We start from the raw sequence: 19,389 nt of genomic DNA, 5'->3' as shown, positions 1-19,389 counted from the left end.
TCCTGACCCACTAGCTACCTGATGAAGGAGCAGCGATCCAAAAGCTAGTACTTCCAAATTATCTTGTTGTCGGTAACCGGGTGTTGTGTGATTTTTAACTTTGTCTATCCCAGCCCAACACTAGCACCTCCTCATCATGATTTTTAGGAGAGATCGTGTTCCATGGAAACTTAGGATATTTTGTATCGTACTGTAACTGGATTTTAGCAGTGAAGCTGTCACACAAGTAACTTATAACATTTTGCCATGTTGCAATAGTTTAGTGAGAAGCCAAAGGTAACTGCTATCACTCCGAGCCATTTCAAACTTTTTGCTTAAGTCTAATTGGAAATAAAATGACCAGGAAACAAACATTTTCTGGACACATGAATTCAGCTTTTGATTGTCATGAGCAAATGTTAAGAAAGCAATACGTCAGTGTTGGATCGAGCAGGTTTACTGTTTCTTGGAAAAACTGATGAAATTTAACAATAACTTTCTTTAAAGCATATAAACACAAATCAAACATTTTTGTCAATCTAGCATTTGCAAATTTACCTTGAGTGGTCTTGCCCTTCTTGTGCAGTTTATTTTGTCTGAAATTTGTGCTTTAATCTCTCAACACTTGCATTCCATGATAACAGTTCTGTGTATCAAATCTTGTATTTAGTTTTGGCATTCAGGATGACAACCAAAGCCACAAGGACTTTGCCTATCCTCCGTGATATAGAATGTAGAATAGCTCGGGAACAGGCTCTTAGGCTCATGATATTGTGCCAAACATGACGCTAAGTTAAACTAATCCCTTCTGCCACCCCTTAGTCCATATCTTGCACATTCATGTGCCTATCTAAAAGCCCCTTCAATGCCCCCATTGTGTTTGCCTCCACCATGACCTTGGTAAGATGTTCCAGACACCTACTACTCTCTGTAAAAAACCTGCCCCTCACACCTCTGATGAACTTTCCCCCTCACCTTAAATGCATGCTCCCTTTATTAGACATTTCAACTCTGGAAAAAAGATTCTGACTGTCAATCATATCTATGCATCGCATAATTTTGTCCCCTCTTCAGTCCCCTCAGCTTCTGCCCTCCAGAGAAAACAACCTCAGATTTTTTATCTTCTCCTTGTAGCTCATACCCTCTAATCCAGACAGCATTCTGGTAATCCTCTTCTGCAGCATCTCCAAAGACTCTACTTCTGTCCTGTAGTGTGGTGACCAGAATTCAACACAATATTCTGAATACGGCCTAACTAAAGTCTTGTAAAGCTGTAATATGACATCCTGACTCTTGTACTCAATGCAAATATAAATAAGACAAAATTGACTCAAACATTTGCTTCAAAATCAAATGGCTTTATCAAATGGGAAAGGAAAAGAGAGGTGACAGCTTTCATCATTTTCCTCTGAATGGTCACTATGTTATAAGGCCTATCCCCATATATTCATGTGGATGTTTGAATAAGAAATATGCTAATAATTGATTAATTTTCTAATAAAAAAGACATGTTGCTAAAGCTTTTTTGTTTTGCACTTGCCAGGAAAAGCTGAAGGATGCCAAATGTCAAACAACTTTGACAATTTATTCTCCAGGACAAAGGCTGCTGTTTGGTGGCAAGTCAACTGTGACATTGTCACGGAGGAATCAACTGGAAGCAGCAGGGTAATTCAAAAAGGTACAAGACTTCAGCATATTCCTTTTATTTACAGAGAATATGAATGAATGAATATTACTTCTAACAAGTGAAAATAAATTACATATGAGCTTGAGGAGCTTGAGAATCCTATAGTTTCCTGTTGCCTGAACCTGTTGCTCATACAGTTCCCGATTGCTCAGCCAATCAGAGACAATGTGACAACCAATCCTCTCCAAAATGGAAGTCAATACCAAAATCCCACACTCATTTTGATGACTGTACAGACCATAATATAACAAGTTTGTGTTAGACTGAAGAATGAATATTTCGGTCCTGTTCAGCTTGAGAATACCTACTCTTGTAACATGCAGCTCATATCAGAAATACCTAGTGTATTGTATGATTGTTTTCAGGAATATATCAATTTAAGAGGTTATGATGTTGTTTTGCATCATATTGCATGATATGTATTTAGTTCTGGCATTACACTACTATAGAGCTGAGGAGGCAATGAATATATTAATGGCTGAATCAAATACACCTTTGAACTATAGGAGAATCAAGGGTTATGGGATTGTGTAGGAACATGATGGGATCAGTCATAATCTTATTGAACAGTCAAGCAGGCTCAAGGAGCTCCTGACTACTCCAACTCCTTATAGAGTCATATAGCACAAAAGATGCCCTTCAATCCATGAAGGTTATGGCAGGGTGGCTCAGTGGCTAGCACTGCTGCCTTATAGTGGTATGGGCCCAGGTTCAATTCCATCCTTGGGCAACTGATTGTGTGTTCTCCCCATATCTGTGTGGCTTATGAGGAGGCACTGAATAGACTGGGATTATATTAATTGGAATTTAGAAGAATATGGGGGATCTTATAGAAGCAAATAAAATTATGAAGGGAATAGATAAGAAAGAAATGGAGAGGATGTTTTCACTGGAGGGTGAAATTAGGACAAGAGGGCATAGCCTCAAAGTTAGGGAGAGCAGGTATAGAACTGAATTGAGGAGGAACATTTTCACTCAGAGGGTTGTGAATCCATGGAATTCCCTGCTCAGTGATGTAGATAAGACTTCCTCAGTAAATGCTTTCAAAGCTAAGGTAGATAATTTTTTGAACAGTGAAGGAGTAAAGGGTTGTAGTGAGTGGGTGGATAAGTGGAGCTGAGGCCACAAAAAGATCAGCCATGATCTTATTGAATGGTGGAGCTGGCTCGATGGGCCAATGGCCTCATCCTGCCCCTAGTTCTTATGTTTTTATGTTCTTCTGGGTGATCTAGTTTCAGAGATGTGTAGGTTAGGTAACTTGATCAAGCTAAATCGCTCATAGTGTCCAGGGATGTCAGTTGCTTTGATTAACTGTAAGAAGTGCACGGTTACAGGGATGGATTGCATCTGGGTGGGATGCTTTTCACAGGGTCAGTGTGGACTCAATCGACTGAATGGCCTGCTTCCACACTGTAGGGATTCTATGGTTCTATCAAGTCTGCACTTGCCTAACTACACAAATCCCAATTTCTAATACTTGGACCATAGCCTTAAATGTTAGGACTTTTCAAATCTTCATCCATGTACATTTTAAATGGTGTGAGTTTTCCTGCCACTATTATCTATTTCAGATTCTCACTGTCCTCTGGTCAAATGCTCTCTAAACCTCCTGCCCTTCACCTTAAAATTACAGCCCCTTATTATAGATCCTTTACTGAAGCGGAAAAACTGCTTCTAATCCATCCTGTCCGTGCACCTCAAAATCTTATATATCTCTAGCTGGATCCTGTCTCAGTCTTCTCTGCTCCAAAGAAAACAACCTGAACCTTTCTGACCTCTCTTTATATCTAAAATGCTCCATCTCAGCATCCCAGCCTAGTGAACCTCCTCTGTACCCTGTCCAGTGTAATCACATCCTTCCTATAGTATGGTGACCAGGACTACACACAATACTCCAGCTATAGCTTCAACACAAGCTTCTTGCTCTTATAATCTGTGCCACGACTGATCAAGGCAAGTGTTCTGTATGTTTTCTTAACTATCCTATTAACCTGTCCTGTCACCTTCAAGGATCGATGGACAAGCACACCAAGATCTCTCTGTTCCCTTGAGCTTCCTAGCATCCTGCCATTTATTGAACACTCCCTGGTCTTTTTGCTTCACAAAGTGCATCATCTCCCACTCAATAGGTTAAATCCATATGCCACCGATTTGCCTATCGGACCAAATTCTTTATATCCTCATATAACCTGTTTGCTCTCTATTATCCACCCAATCCATCTTCATGTCATCTGTAAACTTACTTATCATCCATCTCTGCATTTTCCTCTATATCACTTCTATATATCACAAATAATAAAGGATACCGTAATGATCCCTATGGTATACTACTACACTCTGGCCTCCAGTCACACAAACAGCCTTCTACCACTCACCCTCTGTTTCCAACCACCAAGCCAATTTTCAATTCATCTTGCCAAGTTACTCTCGATTCCATAAATGTTTCTTAATTGGTCTCTCATGTTGGACCTTGTCATAGGTGTTGCTTAAATCCATATAAACTAGAGATGCTGCATTACCCTCAAAGCACAGCACAGGAACAGGTCTTTCAGCCTACCAAGACTGCACTGACTCTTGATGTCTTTCTAACCTAAAATCCTTTTGGCCTTCACATCTCTTCCCTGTCTATTCAAATCATCAATACACCTGGTCATCTCTGTGAAAAATTCAAACAACTTTGTTAAGCATGACCTCCCTCTGACAAAACCACACTGATCAAACCCTCTCCAAATGGAGATTAATTCTCTCCTTTAGAATTTTCTCCTATAGTTTCCCTACCACTGATGTGAAACACACTAGTCTGTAATTCCTTGGTTTATCTCTAACGACCTTCTAAAAAGTAGATTAGATGTCCTCTAGTCATCTGGCACCTCCCTTGTGGCCACAGAGGAAATAAAATTTTGGGTCAGAGCCCTTATAATTTCCTCTTTCATTTCCGACAGCAGCCTGAGACACAACTCATGGGAATTTGTTCATTTTTAAGTTTGCCGAAACTCTATTAACTCCCCAGTCCTTGCTCAAAATAATCACAAACCTTACAGTCCCTCTCCACAAATTCTACACCTATACTTTCCTTCTCCTGAAGTGAAGACAGAAGTGAATTATTCACTTAATACTCTACCAATGCCTTCCAATCCATGCGTAGATTGCTCCCTTGATCCCTAATGCACCCTGCTCTTTCTCTGTTATTCTTGTTTCATTGCCATATTTATAGAATACTTCAGGACTCTCCCTAATCATAACCCCCAGCGTTTTTTTCACACACCCTCATTGTTTTCCTAATTACTTTCTGAAGTTCTCTCCTGCACTTTCAATGCTCGGACCTCTGTTGATTTGTTCCTTTGCACGTTACAGCTTTCTTCTTCTTAAAACATTCCTTCTTAATCCAGGACTGAATATTCTTATAACAGAAACAGAAACTGCTGGCAAAATTAAGCACATTTGGCAGTTCTGTGGGAAGAAAGCAGAGTTATCGTTTTGAGTCTCCCGACCCCTCATCAGAATATTCCCAGACAACCAAAGATCGCCTACATTTCACGTTAAAGATAACACAGTGGGTCCGTACACTCAACAATTCCACTTTGAATGACCCTCACTGTCCTGTCAGTGACTTACTCAGAGGTAACTACTCCCAGAGGACTTTGGCCAGAGTTGAAAAGGATGGTGCTGGAAAAACCCAGCAGATGAGGCAGCATCTGAACAGCTGGAGAATCGACATTTCTGGCATACACCCTTCATCAGGCTTATCAATCCCATTCCTGATGAAGGGCTTATGCCCGAAATGCCAACTGTCCTGCTCCTTGGATGCTGCCTCCCCTGCTGTGCTTTTCCAGCGCCATTCTTTTCAACTCTGACTGTCCAGCATCTACAGAACTCACTTTATCCTACTTTGGCCAGATCCTGCTTTACTTTAATATAATAAATTCATAAAAATATAATATATTTTTCGTGATAAGTTAATAAAATAAAATATTTCTGCTAAATCTGATCAGGAGTTAGTGATATTAGATTAGATTAGATTACTTACAGTGTGGAAACAGGCCATTCGGCCCAACAAGTCCACACCGACCCACGGAAGTGCAACCCACCCATACCCCTAACCGAACACTACGGGCAATTTAGCATAGCCAATTCACCTGAACTGCACATCTTTGGACTGTGGGAGGAAACCGGAGGAAACCCACGCAGACATGGGGAGAACGTGCAAACTCCACACAGTCAGTCGCCTGAGCTAGGGATTGAACCCAGGTCCCTGGCGCTGTGAGGCAGCAGTGCTAACCACTTATGGGCAAACCAGAAATAAAACTAACTTTTACCACAGTCTCAAGCCTTTTTTTCCAGGCCGTCTTCTTCCTTTTCTGTGGCGAATTTGAAACATATTTTGTTGTGGTCACTCTCACTAAAAGGTTTCGGCACTGCAACCTCAACCAGCTGTCTCATTTTTTAGATTTAGCTTTTAGATTTTATTGTCAAGAGAGTGGGGCTGGAAAAGCACAGCAGGTCAGGCAGCATCCGAGGAGCATGAGAATCGACATTTTGAGCATAAGCCCTTCATCCTTTTAGATTTTATTGTTGGATGTACTCAAGTACAGGAATTCAGTGAACAGTGCATAATGTCAGCACACATGATGCCATCTTAGGTACCAAAGCACCTAGATACAAAAAAAGCTTAGGTAAAAAGTAGTAAGAGAAATGAGAGTTAAAACATTAAGCATTATTTCACATAGTAGAAAAATAAAGAGATAGGTTATAGTTTAAAGTCTTTCATAGTTCCAGCTAGGAAAATAAAGGAATAAGGTAAAATTTCAACTGTCCTTGATGAGTCCTCCATTTATCTCTCTCTGGGAGATCACAGCTATCTGTTCTCGAAGCAGCCACCACAGGCACCGTTGCTGATGGTGAAACTGCTGCCTCTCCATTCTCTCCGGTGCCTTGAGAACATGCCCAGACAGGATCCACTTGCACGCTAAGCTGAGACAACGCCATGAACTGCCGAGAGACCAGCCTGACACTGCCGAGAGACCAGTCTGAGACTGCCGAGAGAGCAGCCTGACACTACCGAGAGACCAGCCTGACACTGCCGAGAGACCAGCCTGACACTGCCGAGAGACCACCTGGAACCTGCCACAAGACACCCGAAGACCTGGCCTAGACTCACTGAGAGTCTAAAGGAGGAAAAAAAGTCTCAGGAACAGATGGAGCAGAGGACCTCCAAATGGAACATCCTCCTCCACTGCCACTTTGACTTGAACCCTCCAGAGTTAGGACTAGCACAGTTCTGTCCCTTGTTTGACCTTCTGCGTTAAGATAAAAAGCTCTTCTGAATACGTTTCAAGAAATATAGAGCCATAGTCATAGAGTCAGAGAGATGTACAGCATGGAAACAGATCGTTTGTTCCAACCTATCCATGCTGACTGGATATCTCAAGCCAATCTAGTCCCACCTGCCAGCACTCAGCCCATATCCCTCCAAATCCATCCTATTCATATCCCCATCCAAATGCCTTTTAAATGTTTGCAATTGTACCAGCCTCCACCACTTCCGCTGGCAGCTCATTCCATACACGTACCACCCTCTGTGTGAAGAGGTTGTCCTTTAGGTCTCTTTTATATCTTTCCCCTCTCACCCTAAACCTATGCCCTCTAGTTCTGGACTCCCCCACCCCAGGGGAATAAACTTTGTTTATTTATCCTATCCATGTTCCTCATGATTTTTTAAACTTCTATAAGGTCACCCCTCAGCCTTGGAAATCTTTTCAGAAGCCTTTCAAGTTTCACAACATCCTTCCAATAGGATGGAGACTAGAATTGCATGCAATATTCCAAAAGTGGCCTAACCAACATCCTGTACAGCCGCATCATGACCTCCCAACTCCTGTACTCAATACTCTGACCAATAAAGGAAAGTATACAAAACGCCTTCTTCACTATCCTATCTACCTTACATGCTCCCTTGAAACTGTTTATTAGATTAGATTCAATTACTTACAGTGTGGAAGCAGGCCTTTCAGCCCAACAAGTCCACACCGACCCGTCAAAGCGCAACCCATCCAGACCCATTCCCTTACATTTACCCTTCATTTAACACTACAGGCAATTTAGCATGGCCAATTCACCTAACCAGCACATTTTTTTGGACTGTGGGAGGAAACCAGAGCACCCAGAGGAAACCCACGCAGACACGGGAAGAACGTGCAAACTCCACACAGTCAGTCGCCTGAGGCGGGTATTGAACTCGGGTCTCTGGCACTGTGAGGCAGCAGTGCTAACCACGATGCAACGATTATCCCAATTAATTTTGGGGAAGTTGAAAATCTCCAAATATAACTGCTCTATTGTTATTATTACACACCTCAAATAACAGTTTACACATTTGTTCTCCATTACCCACTGACTGAAGGTTATAATATCTTCCCAGCAATGTGACTGCTCTGTCTTTTAATCCTATTCTCTATCCTATTTGAAGACCCTTCCAAGATATTGTCCTTCCTGACTGCCGGAACTGACTTCTTAATAATACAACATTATTATCTTTTACAGTCAATTCCACCTCTCCCCCTAGTAAAAAATGAGGTCTGCAGATGCTGGAGATCACAGCTGCAAATGTGTTGCTGGTCAAAGCACAGCAGGCCAGGCAGCATCTCAGGAATAGAGAATTCGACGTTTCGAGCATAAGCCCTCCACCTCTCCCCCAACTACCTCTTTGTGATGGCAGCAACATCACAATTCCGTGTGTCAATCCAAGCCGTAAACCCATCTGCCTTACCTATAATACTCATTGCTTTAAAGAGGAGGTCATCAGCCTCGTCTTATTCAATGGAAGAACCAATCAAGTTCATACCTGAAGTTGGAATTTATGTCAGGCACGAGATATCCATTAGAATTTCCCTGAAAATGCATGCTTATAAAATCTCTGTATAACTGGCATAGTAATCTCAGCAGCCAGAACTCAAAAAACATAAGATGTGGAGGTGCCAGTGTTGGACTGGAGTGGACATAGTGCGAAGTCAGACAACACCAGGTTATAGTCCAACAGGTTTCTTTGAAATCATAAGCTTTCGGAGCATAGCCCCTTCATCAGGTGAAGAGAGAGACAAGCGCACAGACACAGAATACAGAGGAACCTCGATTATCCGTACGAGATGGGTGGGCACTATTTCATTTGGACATTTCGTTCAGGCAGCACGATGGCTCAGTGGTCAGCACTGCTGCCTCACAGCACCAGGGACACCGGTTCAATTCCAGCCTTGGGCGGCTGTCTGTGTGGAGTTTGCACATTCTCCCCGTGACTGCGTGGGTTTCCTCCTGGTGCTCCGGTTTCCTCCCACAGTCCAAAGATGTGCAGGTTAGGTGAATTGGCCATGCTAAATTGCCCATAGTGGTAGGTGCATTAGTCAGAGGGAAGTGATTCTTGGTGGGTTACTGTTCAGAGGGTGGATGTGGGGTTGTTGGGCCGAAGGGCTTGTTTCCACACTGTAGGGAATCTAATCTAATCATTGCAGCTGTACAGGACATTGATGAGGCCACTGTTGGAATATTGTGTGCAATTCTGTGGTCTCACACACACACGTGCGCAGATACACAGAGCCACACAGAGCCACACACACTCATGCACACACACAGACACATACACACACACACACACCGAGCCACACACAGAGCTCTCCCCCCCACACACACAGAGCCACACACGCCCGCACACACACACACACACACACACACATGCACGCACAGATCTACACACAACAGACACACGCACACACACACAGACACACAGAGCCACACACACATCCATACACAGTCACACACAAACACACACAGATAGCCACACTCACACGCGCGCGCACAGATACAGCTTTTTGGTAAGTTCCACCTCTGCCCTGTGCAAGACAATGTTAGAGAGAATATCTGGGAAAGGGGGCTTTAGGTTTCACTCCTGTGTGGAACTCCAGGGAAAGTGTGGGGAGAGAGAGGGAGAGCAGGTCAGTCATTTGGAGACGGTGCCTGGGCTCCCATTGATGTCCAGGACTGTTCTCGGTAACATTTCAGTGAGCCGAGATCATTTTTAATCATCGTAAACAAAAGACGTGATCAGGGCCGAAACAGCTCTTTGATGCGATGTTTCTATTGGGACCTCGAGATGTCCTTCAGATAATCCGATATTCGGATAATTGATATTTGAATAATCGAGGTTCCTCTGTATCTAGACAGAGAGATCAAGGGCAGAGAGATCAAGAGATCATACAAATGGTGTGAGTGGAATGTTGAATAATAAGTCTCTGCCGGTGATCAAAAGTGTCAGATGGTGTGACTAAAGTGTCATCAGCTGAATAGCAAGCGAAAGGATGACCTCTTATTCCAATTAAATGAGGCAGAGAGATAATTACAAAGACATTAAAAATAAGGTAGTGCTGGAGACAAACCAAATGACTAGAATAACAATGATAGATATAAGAGTTTCATGCCAACAATCTAACCAAAGTAATGAGTGATCCAAAACTGTACAAACTAATTAAGGTAGGGAGATTATAACAATTTATCAAGGTGATGGTGTTAAGACAGGGCAGTAAGGGATATCTTCTAGATACAGAACAGCGTCATGGGGTTACCCAAGATCATGGTTGAGGCTGCCTTCATGAGTGCAGAACATGGCTATCAGTTTCTGCTTGGCGATTCTGCAATGTTGTGTATTTCGAAAGCCACCTTGGAGAACCACTTACCCAAAGATCAGAGGCTGAATGTTTTTGACCACTGAAATGTTCCCCAACTGGGAGGGAATGTCTCTGTCTGGCGATTGTTGCAGTGTCTATTCATCTGTTGTCATAGCGTCTGCATGGTCTCACCAATATACCATGCCTTGGGGCATCCTTACCTGCAGTATATGAGGTCGACAACTTTGGCCGAGTCACACGAGTATCTGCCATGTATGTGATGGGTGGTTTGTCCACATGTGGTGGTAGTATCCATGTTGATACTCTGACATGTTGCTGTGGTTGCTGTGGAAGGGTTGTACTGTGGTTGATGTTGTCCTGAGGGCTGGATAGTTGTCCTGGCGAACTATGGTCTGTTGAAGGTTTGGCAGTTGTTTGAATGCGAAAAATGGAGGCTTAGCGATGATCTTGGAGAGATACTCATTGTCACCGATAACATGTTGAAGGCTGTGAAGAACATGGCATAGTCTCTCCACTCCAGTGAAGTACTGGATGAGGAAGGATACTCTATTGGTCAGATCCTGTGTCTATCTTCTGAGGACGTTGTTGCAGTTTCTCGCTATGGCACATTGGAACTGGCAATCGGTGAGTTGAGCATCATATCCTATTCTTATGAGGGCGTCCTTCAAAATTGGATAGCTTCTGGGATAAATGTGACACTGGTTTTCAAGTTGTCTCAGCTAAATATTATTGCTCTTTAACAATGGATGTTATGAATTTCATAGACTTTACAAATTAGCTTAAACCACTTGACAGATATTTATGCTTCACATATTCTGCTCTGTGGTCATGAATTCCACAGATTCAACACTCTCTGGGTGAAGGAATTTCTCCTTAACTTAGTTTACCTTATATTATGCTGTAACACCCTGTATTACTCAGTTGACTGTGATCCTGGTCCTGGATTTCCCTTCATCAGAAACTTCCTTCCTGCTTTGACCCTGTCTAGTTCTGTTAGCATTTTATATATATTATATATTCCCATGAGAACCACATATACCTGTCATTTTTCTGAACTCCAGCGAATATAATCCCAAATGATTCAACCTCTCCTTATACATCAGGCCTGCAGTCCCAGGAATCAGACTGGTAAACCTTAGCTGCACTCCCTCCATAATAAAGACATCCCAACAACATAACTCTCTATCCATTTCTCCTTCATTTATTGCCCAACATTTTTTAAATACAAAAACACTATCACCCTAACTTCATCATGTTGTGATGTATTTCACATTCTCACAACTCACTGAGTAAACAAGTTTCTCCTTCCTGTATTTATTAATAACTATATTACATTTATGACCTTGGGATTAGATCTTATCAACAAATGGAAACATTTTCTCTCTGCATACTCTCTCAAGCAACTTCTGAATTTTAAAAACCTCTATCAAGTCACCACTCGGACTCATTCTGCAGAAAGAGGCTACGTATTGAGACTATTGGCTATGATAGCTTCAATATTGCTCTCCTGTTAGGAGTGGTACAATGGTTAGCACGGCTGCTTCACAGCTCTAGGGACCTGGGTTCAATTCCACCTTTGGGTGACTCACTGTGTGGAGTTTGCATGTTCTCCCCATGTCTGCCTGGGTTCACTCTGGCTTTCCTCCCACAGTCCAAAGATAGTAGTGGACAGTGAAGAGGGTTATCTCAGATTACAACAGGATCTTGACCAGATGGGCCAATGGGCTGAGAAGTGGCAGATGGAGTTTAATTCAGATAAATGTGAGGTGCTGCATTTTGGGAAAGCAAATCTTAGCAGGACTTATACACTTAATGGTAAGGTCCTAGGGACTATTGCTGAACAAAGAGACCTTGGAGTGCAGGTTCATAACTCTTTGAAAGTGGAGTTGCAGGTAGATAGGATAGTGAAGAAGGCTTTTGGTATGTTTTTCTTTATTGGTCAGAGTATTGAGTACAGGAGTTGGGAGCGGCTGTATAGGACATTGGTTAGGCCACTGTCGAATATTGCGTGTAATTCTGGTCTCCTTCCTATCGGAAAGATGTTGTGAAACTTGAAAGGGTTCAGAAAAGATTTACAAGGATGTTGCCACGGTTGGAGGATCTGAGTTATAGGGAGAGGCTGAACAGGTTGGGGCTGTTCTTCCTGGAGCATCAGAGGCTGAGGGGTGACCTTATAGAGATTTACAAAATTATGAGGGGCATGGACAGGATAAATAGGCAAAGTCTTTTCCCTGGGGTTGGGGAGTCCAGAAACAGAGGGCATAGGTTTAGGGTGAGAGGGGAAAGATATAAAAGAGACCTAAGGGGCAACTTTTTCATGCAGAGGGTGGTACTTGTATGAAATGAACTGACAGAGGATGTGGTGGAGGCTGGTACAATTGCAACATTTAAAAGGCATTTGGATGGGTATATGAATAGGAAGGGTTTGGAGGGATATGGGCCGGGTGCTGGCAGGTGCGACTAGATTGGGTTGGGATATCTGGTCGGCATGGATGGGTTGGACTGAAGGGTCTGTTTCCATGCTGTACTCTATGTGCAAATTAGGTGGGTTGACAATGCTAAATTGCCCATAGTGTACAAGGATATGCAGGCTAGGTGGATTAGCCACGGGAGTTGCAGGGTTGCATGGATAGGGGTTGGAACTGGATGGGATGGTCTTCAGAAGGTTGTTGTGGACTCAATGGGCTGACTGGCCTATATCTGCACTGCAGGAATCCCACGTTTACTCTTAAATCTGTTAACTTGGTTGAGAACATTACTGGTTGATTCTGTTCATTGAAGGAATCAGCATATTTTCAGAGCTAATTGTAAATTGGGGATTAGATTTTGTGTGTTGTTTTCTTCCGCTTTCAGGCATTGCATATGTTTGGGAAGCCACTGGCACATCAGCGAGCACTCCCCACTTTGACACTTTCTATTGAAAATTATGACAAGAATTGAATACACCAACTCACATTCAAATAATAGGCTAATCAGGCAATACATTTCCATCGTTCACATCCTCATAATGCTGCAAATCAGAAATGCTTGCAGAAAGATGTGTTGAGGAAATTAAAAATGTAAAGGCCACTCTGCCTAGTGCAGTTGTACCAGCTGTGAAGCACATTAGAAATAGTTTTATTAGCACCAACACCTTCCAGATCTGTGATCTTTACCACTGAAAAGGGTAAGGGCAGCAAATGCATGCAAACACCATCACCCATAGTGCATCAGAGTACTGGAATTAAGAGGGGAAAATCAATCAGAATTTAAATTCATTCCATCTCTGCTTTGTTCATCACATTGAACAATGACATTACATACTGTCTTAATTCATCATCAGCAGTGCCTCATAAATGAGGATGACTCTCTTCCACTCTCGGTGTGAATCTGTAAGTGGCAGGACAGACTGATAAGGCTGTTACACTTGAGGCATGGGAAGGGGGTGGATGGGGCATTGGTGCTGTAGAGCACTCCTTTCGCTGTTTTTGCCTGGCTTCCATGTTTTCCTGACGGCATGTCTCAAGATGCTCAACGCCTTCCCAGATGCTTCTCCACTACTTTGGATGGTCTTGGGACAGTGATTCCCAGGTACCTTTGGGATTGTCACATTTCACCTGTGAGGCCTTGAGGGTATCCCTAAAACATTTCCTCTGTCCACTTTGGACTCGCCTGCCATTTCAAAGCTGGGAATAGAGCACCTGCTTGGGAGTCTCATGTCAGTCATTCAGATGGCATGCCCAGCCCATCGAAGCCAATCAAGGTAAGGTTCAGTGACTCAATGCTGGGGATGTTGGCCTGGTCAAGGGTGTTGGTGTTGGTGAACCTTTCTTCCCAGATCCTTCACAGGATCTTGAAGAAGCAGCGTTGGTGGTACTGCTCCAGCAATTTGCTGCTGTAGACAGTCCATTGCTCAGAGCCAAATAGGAGGGCAGGAACTACCACAGCTCATGATCTTGGTGTCGGATTTGACATTGTTGTTCGCGGAACATCATTTTCCTCACTGGCCTGACTATATCACTATTCCTTCAATGTTACTGGGTCATAATCTTTTCATTACTAATAGCAATACTCTTACCACTGTGGGTGTACCTACATCCCAAATGGACTTCAGAAATCCAAGAATTTAGGGTGGCACGGTGGCTCAGTGGTTAGCACTGCTGCTTCACAGCGCTAGGGACTCAGGTTCAATTCCAGCCTCAGGTAACTGTATGTGTAGTTTGTACATTCTCCCCATCTGCATGGGTCTCCTCCAGTGCTCCGGTTTCCTTCCACAGTTCAAAGATGTGCAAGTTAGGGGTGAATTGGCTACGCTAAATTGCCTACAGTGTTGAGGAATGTGTAGGTTAGCTGCATCATTCAGAGGAAATGTAGAGTAGTAGGGGAATGAGTCTGTGGAGGGTCGGTGTGGACTTGTTGGGTCAAACGGCCTGTTTCCACACTGTAGGGATTCTATGATCTTCTATGTAGGGATTCCAATGTAGCTCTTCATTAACTTCTCCGGGAAGAAATGGACAATAAATGCTGTTCCGTGAGCAACACCCACATCCTATGTGCAAATAAAACTGAGTAAATGGTTAGTGGATTCTCCCAAATAAAAGTGACTCTGCAAAGGTTCTTCTGCTGACTCAGCCTGGAGTCCTGCTCGTCCTCAGGTGGTCAAGCAACAACTAACTTCAAACTCCAGATTTGTACGTTTCAATAATTTAACAAGCTTCAATTTCAGTTATGTGACAGAGAGGCATTGCAGCTGCTGAGGAACCACCCCCATGAGCTAATTGGAGGATGTTGAATGAACAGTGTAGCTTTCCTTCCTCCCTCCCCTGCCCCCAACCCCTTTTCACTGCGAGGTGAAGAGGTAACTACAAAAGCATTAGTGCTCATTTTTGCATAATGGGTCTAGAGGGCTTCCTTCAGCTGATGTTGGCTGAAAGTCAACGGCTCATCTTCAAATCCAGCTTTTAGCCGGAATGTCTGTACAACATAGGGGATTCAGGAGCCTCTGAAAATATGATTGTGTAATTAGCCTGGGTCATTTTATGAATCCAGCGAGATTTTCTACCTTTAGAAGAAACAGCATTTATGCACAAAACGATAAGAGAGAATACCATTTTGCTTGGGGTTTCTCTTTATGCACTCTGGCTATGACAATCAGTGTAAAATGATTCTGGAATTCACACAATTCCTTTTCAGGACATCAAAAGAATGCTTAAGATCTGAAACTTAACTAGACTTCTAATCCATACATAAAGCTGTTCAATTTACAAGGACATTTTCATATCGCTTCTGTTTCTCTCATCGTATTACCCCACCCCCACCTCAAAACCTTTACTTTGCCGACATGCATATGACTGTTTTCTACATTGGAATGTACAAAAGATTGTGCTGGTGCACCATGGAAGACCAAAATATTTCAGCACAACGTTGCGTCACATTTAACAATTAAATCTTGTCTGAACACATGTCTCTGCGACAGCACCAGCAGCTACATTATTCATTTGCCCAAAGATTTGCCGAAGAAATGTACGGCTTTACCTACGATAGAAAATAGTTTTGACTTGTAACTTTTATGTATTGTGGAATTTAAATCGTATCTACTTATGAAAGAAAGAGAAGACATGGATTATAAGTAGGTATTTTTCAGTAATGTATTTAATTGTTTGTGTTTGTTTTGCCGTGTCTGGGTGTTGCTGTCTGATTTGCTGGGCAAACCCAATAGCTTTCTAGCTCTTTGGCCTTTATGGTTGATAAGAATGCCTGAAGTGCTTGAGGGAAAATGTTGAACAAGTGGAAAGAAAATACTTTGATGTTTGGTGCTTGCTATGTGGATTTTGCATTCATGGAGTAGCTTTGTGCTGAGAAACATATCGAAATATGATCTCAGAATGTGATAAGCAGAATTCCTTTCACTGAAGACTCAGACGTCAATGAGACATTAAGATTTCCCTCCTCTCTCATGCAGGGTTATCACTTGTAATAAATTGTTGCTAAGAGGGCATGAGTTGCGTCAATGGGTGAAAGACAGAGACTAGAAGCTGGATGATCGAAAACCTGATCTATACAAAAACTAATTGATCTCAGCTAGTGGGACCTGTGAGAAGGATAAACATAGCCAGGACCTCCATCCTTGATCACTACCAAGGGATTTGCACTGCTTCCTACCCTTGGGGGAATCTCCGTTTATCACTGAGCTCATTTTTTGTATTACAAAATATGACAACTTATATGTAAGGCTGTGGCTTCGAAAAGTAGTGATGATAAATCGATATGATGGGGTTGGAACAGCCGAAATAGCTTTAAATGGAGCACCACCACCATTATGGGCAGGTAAGCTTTGGCTTTCTTTAAAATATTTTTATGATTTCCCAATGGATCAGCTCTCCACCTCTCAGCTCACAACTGATCATCAGCCAGCCACCTCCACGCAACAGTTAACCAATTTTTCACTGCACTAAAGCTGCCGGTTTCTTGCCCTCAAAATTTACACAAGACTCGAATGGTTTGGATACTCACTTGGCCTTGTCTGGGGGACACGGACACAGAATATAAAAAGGGGTTGGCCAATCAACCCCTCAAAGTTATTTTATCATGCAGTTAGATCATGGCTCATCTAGAGCACAATAGCATTGATTTACTTGGTTCTGGAAGCCTTAATAACTTTGCCTATCAAAAACATATCAAACTCAAATTAAAATTCTCAATTGACTACACCTCAACAGCTTGGGGTTTTGGGGCAACTGTCTGATATTTTCACGGCTGCTTCAGTGAAGAAATGTTTCTTGGCTGGTTTGACGATTAAGATATTACCCCTTTTCTGCAACCTAACACCCAGCCCTGTTAAAATTTCTTTCTGCAAACCTATTCAAATCCTTTGATCTTTTAATACGTTAATTAGTTCCCCCATTAATATTGTACGCCAGATGGAATACAAAACTAATAATTACTTGACTTGAAAATATCTCCAATGATCTCCAGTGAAATTCCTTTTTCAGAAGGAACTACTGGATCAGAACAAGTTCACTGGCTAATTTCCAGTTCCTGGTCCAGAAACAATTCCACTCACCCTCCTACAAGCCTACTACTGGAGTGAGATTAGCCAACTCAACATAGAATGGGCATTGACCCTAACCCTGGTCTGATGCAGCTCAGGTCAAGATTAGCCACTGCATTCACCAAATGAGTGATCAGGGAAATTTGTAGAACTTTGGCCTTGGCTGTGGTGTGAATTCCAAACTTCTACCTCACTGAAACCTGAGTCATTCTTATAGGATGACACACTGAAGCTTACCCGCAATAAGGCTTCCCATAAGGCTTAGGCATTACTTGCAACAGCAAAATTAAAACTGGACCTGACAGAGTCAAAGGATCTTAAACGTCATCTCAGGTATGTATTTGCTGTTTTATCTGAAATGTCATTCTGCTTTTGAAGAAGATGAAAGAGGAAAACCAGGGAATTACAGACCATCTGTGGTGGGGAATTGTTGGTGTCTATAATCAAGGATGGGGCAACTGAAAATGAAAATTTTCATTTAATCATGGGGGGCAGGCACAGCATAAATTCATGACAGGTAGGTCAAGCTTGACAAATCTCACCGAATTTTTTAAAGAGGTCATTATGGGAGATGTCTGTGGATGTTGTTTACATAGACTTCCAGAAGGCACTTGATGACGTCCCATATAACAGACTGTTAACTAAAATAGAAACCCAAGGATACAAGGACGAATTACTGACAGAGTTGAGAAATTGGTTGCGTGGCGGCCAACAGAAAGCAGAGATGATGAGATGGTACTCAAATCGGCAGGATGTGACCAGTGGTGTTCCACAAGGATCTGTCTTAGTGCCTCAGTTATTCACATTATTTACTAAAGACTTGGATAATCACATAGAAAGTCATATATCCAAATTTGCTGATGACACATTGCAGACAGTGTAGATGACAATCTAAAATTACCAAAGGATATTGATAGACAAAGTGAATGGGCAAAACAGTGGGAGATAAAGTTCAATGTAAAGGTGAATCTATCCATTTTGGACCAAAGATTTTGTTCAGCAAAGGTTTTAAAGTATGCATGACAAAGGCAGGTACATGGAGTTAGACCACAAGATCAGCCATGATTTCGTTGGATACCAGAACAGGCTCAAGGGACTGAATGGCCTGCTCCAGTGCTGATGTTCCCATGAACTGGACCCCAGTATGGATTTGCTTCTACTGAAGAAAGAGAAAATTTTGGATGAACCACAAAAATGCTGCTATCAAATAGCTATCAGTTTTATTGCAGGGAATGGTTTAGATAATAGCATCTACGTAACTCACTTCATAGTTGCTTGAGTTTCTCTTTCATTGATGTCCTCATTATCAGTTTTGCATTCTCGCTCAGGACAAATGTAATCATTTGTGCTGCTTGTATCACTGTCACAATTTATTGGTTACATTGGTCATTTCTTGTAAAGTTCTATGAGATCGCCTCGCTGGATTCTTTCAACAAAATGTTTCCAGTCTTTCTTCACAATTTAATTATTGGCTGCTAATAATCAATCCTGTGGTTTGGATGGCTGGTTTGCAATACCGCGTGTTACCTTCACAATGGGTTCAATTCCTTCACTTGCTGATTTGGAGATGCCGGTGTTGGACTGGGGTGTACAAAGTTAAAATCACACAACACCAAGTTATATTTGGAAGCACTACCTTTCAGAGCACTGCTCCTTCATCAGGTGGTTGTGGAGTATAAGATTGTAAGACCCAGAATTTATAGCAAAAGTTTACAGTGTGATGCAACTGAAATGATGTATTGAAAAAGTCCTGGATTGTTTGTTAAGTCTCTCAACTTTTAGAATGACCATGTTGGTTTCAGTTCTTTCATCTGTAAATCTCAGAACTTTTTTTAAGGTTACATTCTCAAGTGAACATTAACAATAAGGTGGCATCTCAGCCCAGATAATGCATTGAAGGTGGAAGGTACCCTGTGTGAGGTTGTCTGTGCCCCAGTGTTCAGACTAATTCTATTTCTAAAAAAGAGATTTACAGAATCTTACGTGGATTCATGCAGTTTTTGAGCAAAATAAAATGTAAT

General features: G+C 42.3%; 1 protein-coding gene across 6 annotated transcripts in view; it reads left to right on the top strand.

The window, feature by feature from the left end:
- Window positions 1-15,824: 15,824 nt before the first annotated feature.
- vwa5b2 (von Willebrand factor A domain containing 5B2) overlaps window positions 15,825-19,389 on the top strand; it is a 160,781-nt gene continuing 157,216 nt past the window's right edge. For 4 of the 6 annotated variants that reach the window (XM_060834683.1, XM_060834684.1, XM_060834682.1 and 1 more), the window contains exon 1: window positions 15,825-15,946. The gene's annotated coding sequence lies outside the window, so the exon portion shown is untranslated. Of the gene's footprint in view, window positions 15,947-16,279; window positions 16,645-19,389 lie in introns of all 6 variants that reach the window. The other 2 variants (XM_060834681.1, XM_060834686.1) reach the window with 2 other exon arrangements.

This window comes from Hemiscyllium ocellatum, chromosome 13, assembly GCF_020745735.1.
Source record: "Hemiscyllium ocellatum isolate sHemOce1 chromosome 13, sHemOce1.pat.X.cur, whole genome shotgun sequence".
Lineage (NCBI taxonomy): Eukaryota > Metazoa > Chordata > Chondrichthyes > Orectolobiformes > Hemiscylliidae > Hemiscyllium > Hemiscyllium ocellatum.
This window is presented reverse-complemented; position numbering and strand designations above follow the sequence as displayed.